Genomic DNA, 4,863 nt, shown 5'->3' with positions numbered 1-4,863 from the left:
GTGCTTGTGGTTGTCAGTTTCCTGAATATTGTGAAGTTGTGTGTGTTGTTTGTTTTTTGTATGGTGAGATCTAGAAAGTGTAGTGTGTAGTGTGTTGTTAGTTTCTGTTTCTAATGTGAAGTTAATTTTTGGTGTAAGTTGCTTATTTCATTGTGTAGCTGTTCTATGCGTGTATGTGGTTCATCAATCAGGCATTGACATAACAGTACCAGTATATAACCTGTAGTTCTTTGGTTTTATTATGGGTCTGAAGATTGTCCAGGTTGTGATCCCATTGGCAGTCCTTCGTGTTGAGAATAAAATTATTTATTGAATACAAAATTATTTTGTGATGTAATGGTCTTGAGTATGTTGGTTATTTCATTGATTTGTGTGTCTGGTATGTTTCCTTGTTGTTTTAATATTCGTGTGATGACGATGATTGTTTCATTTATTGGAAGGCAAGAGTACATTGATGTGACGTCGAATGATATGAGGGTTGCTGTGTCCGGTATGTGTATGTTCTTGATTCTGTCTATTAACTCCAGATTCCTGTTGTTATCAAACGTGTACAGCTTTTTAAGTAGTGCGTGTGTTTGATGGGCTATGTAGTAGGATGGAGCATTTCGGAAGTTAATTACGGGTCTTAATGGGATATTATCCTTGTGAACCTTTGGTAGGGCATTTAGGGTGGGTGCTTTTGCATTTTCCTGTGTCATTCTCTTTACCTGGCTTTTTGAGAATGTATTATTGATGTTTTACAGTGTCTGTTGAATGTTTTTTTTCCGATCAGTTTTGTGATGTTGTTGTCTTTGAGAAAATCTAGTGTTTTCTCTGTGTTTTCCTTTTCATTCATAATTACAGTAATATTCCCTTTGTCTGCTCTTGTTACTATGGCATTGTTCTGTTTTAATTTATTTTAAGTTTGCTGGCTGTGATTTCCTCTGATGTTTTATGATTAGAAATAATTGTGGATTTGTGTGTTCTGATTATCTGTGATATTTCTGCAGCTACTAATTCTCTTGTCTAGTTTGCATTAAACTCTGGGGTGCTGAGTCTTTCTTGTTCCTGTAAAATGTCTCCTGATTCCGTTATTAGGTTTTCTATTGTTTTGTGTGATATGTTAGTGTTAATGTTGTGTTTTGGCCCTTTTTCTAGTAGGTTCTTTTCTTGTTCGGTAAGATTTATGTCAGGTAGGTTAACAATTCCATCATGGAACTTATATTGTTGGTTGAGATTGTTTTTAGTGGGTGTGTTTGTGCTGTTGATTATTCTGTTGAGTTTTCTGTTTTGTTTCTCTCGTTTTTCTTGCATTACTTTCTGAATATATGCCTTTTCTCTCTCTGTTATTTCCTCAAAGTGAGCTGGTATTGTAAATTTGTTGGCCAAATCTAAATGTGTTTGGTAAAGTTTAGTGCTAAGCAACTACTTTTTAGCATATAATTCCCTAATTTCATGCTTTAGCCACAAAATCTCCACTTTCTGTTACACTTTCTTTGGTGCAGATGACATGCTATTCACAGAGTTTTTGATATAATATGGAATTACATTATTAGCTAGGCAATTTTTATTAAACTGTATATTGAGAGTTGTCTTCTGAAGCTTCATTAAAGTGTTCCTGTATTTGTTGTAGAGCTTGCTGGGGAATGCCTGGCTGGGCGACGAAATATCCATCATTTTGATTTGCAGCTCCTTGTATTGGCTGTGTTAGCAGTTAAAATTTTTGGGCGTGAGGCCCGCCAGGTGCCGGGAACCCACCTGGCACAAACCTTTTTTAACGCCAACAACTTCAGTATTCTGCAAACACTTCCTTCCCTATCCCAATGTAGCGCAACAATTCGTTCACTGTGATGCGTCTGTCAGCAGTCACCAATTCGTTAACTCTCTGCACATTGTCTGGAGTGTGTGCAGTACGAGGCCTGCCGCTGCGAGGACAGTCCTCAATATTGCCGTGCCCGCTTTCGTCACGTAACCTGCTTGGCCACCGACTAACTGTACTGCGATTGACAGCAGCATCTCCGTACACCTTTTTCAATCTCTTGTGGATGTTTCCCACTGCCTCGTTTCCACAGCACAGGAATTCTATGACAGCACATTGCTTCTGACGAACGTCAAGTGTAGCAGCCATCTTGAAGACATGCTGTGACAGCGCCACTCACAGGAACAGATTGAACTAAGTTTGAAAACAAGTGGGAAGGTTTGTATCTACACACTGTAAAACTTTCACACATGCAGAATGAAAACTGTATTTTTACAGAAATAGTGTGCATTTCTTTTGGAGTGACCCCTGTAGTTCATTTATCTTGTAACTGATCTGTTACGAAACTTTTTGTTGTTATTGACATTTGCATAAATATGTGTTGTATCCATCTTGGATTATTATATTGTAGTTGATGACATTTGTCCAAATTTATATTATTATTATTATTACTATTGTTATTATGTTAACACTGAAGGCACCAATTGCACGTAAACATTTTCAGAGGTGGAATAAAACACATGTATTTTGTATTTGTATCTGGTGCCCTTACAACATAATGCATGCAGGTTTCCATTATGGTGGTTACAGAGGTTATTAATGTACCAGTGCTTCACATTTTCAATGGCTTATCTCAGGCTTACATTAACCTGTGATCTACCAGTGTTAATCACTTAAATATGTTACCTAGACAAATGTATTCCCGAAATTATATTACTCTACATCGATTACTTTTTGGTGTTGCAATTTTTTTTCCATCAGTATATATCACCAAAAATATTTTCTTTCTGCCATTACAAACTTACATATAAGTCATAATCTGTAAAACATCTCAGGGAAGTACTGAAGGCATTTTGATCTCATTTCCAGCAATAGGTAAAATGACTGACAAGAAAAGTTTGCGTGTATCACTCACAAATATTTTGTGTAATTGCCTGAGCTAAGACGAAACGAATTCCCTCGCCACTGTGAAATTAATACCATCGCCACAACAGGCGTAGAGCCACCCGACTACTGCGCTGACAGTCTACGCCTACGACACGTACAGTCTCCGTAGCATTTCAAAGTAAAGTAGTACTGGTAATTGATGCAGGAATGCACTTCAGTTGTTTCAGACGAGTTCCAGTACCTCATATAATATTCAGAGAACAATTCAATGTTTGTGTAAAAAATATAGTCCTATAGCCAGCTGTACCATTTTCTTCTTCAGGGACTTCCATCAGATCTTACCACTAATCACAATAGGGACAACAGCAGATGAAGTCAGTGCACGTGCAATTGCGTTGGCACGGCATATTAAAATAACTCGAAAATTAATAAAATAAATGAGACATTAAAATAGCAAATGCAAAATTACAAAAAATTTTAAAATATAACACAAAATCATTCTTAAAAGTGTTGGAGTTCTCAGGAACAGTATATGTCAGTATCAGTATTGATAACGGGCAAAAACTGTCAATTTTTTTACAGAGCTCTCAGTGCCCAAGTCCTACTCACACAAAATCCAGCCATCCAGATATTTTTCCCTAAATGGTTGGCCACCTGGATCTCCCGCTTGGATCACTCTCATTTTTGGCAATACCGAGGAGCACGTGCCATAAATCTGGACGAAATCAGTGGTGACGAGTAGGCGCAGTCCTTCGTGAGCTCAGATGACTGGATGACAGCTCCCTGCTGTTGCATCTCTGTGCCAGAGGTTATCGGTCACTGCGTGTGGCAAGTTGTGGCTCAACAACCCGTAACCGTGTGTTTCCAGTGGGTGATTGTACAGACGATGTCTGACTGTTACTCTGACCGAGGTGAGTCAGTTTGACCCATGGGACGTCGAAAGAACTGTACTGGCAGGTGCATGTAGATAGACATAAAGTTCCCCGAGAAAGCCAACTAACAAAGTTTCAAAATTGAGCTTTAAGTGACAGCTCTAGGAATACACCACAACCCCCTATGTATCGCTGTGTCATTGGACTTGTAGGTACGAGAGACTAATTACAGTGTGTGCACACAGGCGTTTAAACAATTGTTCTTCCAGTGCACCAAATGATACTGGAATGGACAGAAGCACATGCAGTATAAAATCAAAGTAAGGAGAAAAATCAATATTACAAATAAATCACTGCACAAAAGAAAGAAAAACCACTGTGGCAACAAAATACATGGGGCTCACTATAAAGGCTTTTCTCTTTTCTTTTAACTGACAGGACTGTAACAGTAAAACTGGTGCCATATTTCCAAAAATGTGTTATATATTCACTGAGCAAAATACCAACCAAAATACAAAAAAGTCACGAGCAATGGCTGTACGAGTTTGGATATCCAGAAAAATTCAGTGTAATTCTGGGTTACCATCTTCAGTTTACAGTCTTAGTATGATGCACTCTTATTTGACGACACCGAATCATCATCAAGTATTGAACACTGGTGACAAGAATTTGCTCAGGTCATACGTGTTGCAGTGTGACGCGGTCTACAGCATAACAATGTGCACTATTCTAAACACATTTTCGCGAATGCCATTACGTCACCACTAGAACTGTGACTGAACTGTTCAGGTGTCAGTGGGAAATATGTGTAACTGTCTCACCTCTCATCTGTGCTGGTACTTCCAAAATAATACTGGCCAATTCTGCATTCGTGTGTGCACAATATCTGTATCTGTTGTGTATGTTATTACTTACATGCATTTTTTCCATTACAATAGAAGTTTTCATTTCATTCACTTAAAACATTGCCAATAATAGGGTTCTCTCCTCTGTTTTGTGCTTACGTGGGGTATGACGTGTATACTTACGGCTGACTAGAATTTTCCCCTTTGGCACCGGTACAGTACAAAAAAAAGTAAAAAATTAGGAGACCGTACAAAGAAACACAACAAGGAAGACGACGATGTTCGGACAACTGGGCTTAAT

The sequence above is a fragment of the Schistocerca americana genome, chromosome 5 (assembly GCF_021461395.2).
Source record: "Schistocerca americana isolate TAMUIC-IGC-003095 chromosome 5, iqSchAmer2.1, whole genome shotgun sequence".
NCBI classification, from domain to species: Eukaryota; Metazoa; Arthropoda; class Insecta; order Orthoptera; family Acrididae; genus Schistocerca; species Schistocerca americana.
The sequence above is the reverse complement of the archived record's forward strand: the minus strand, read 5'-3'. Positions refer to the sequence as shown.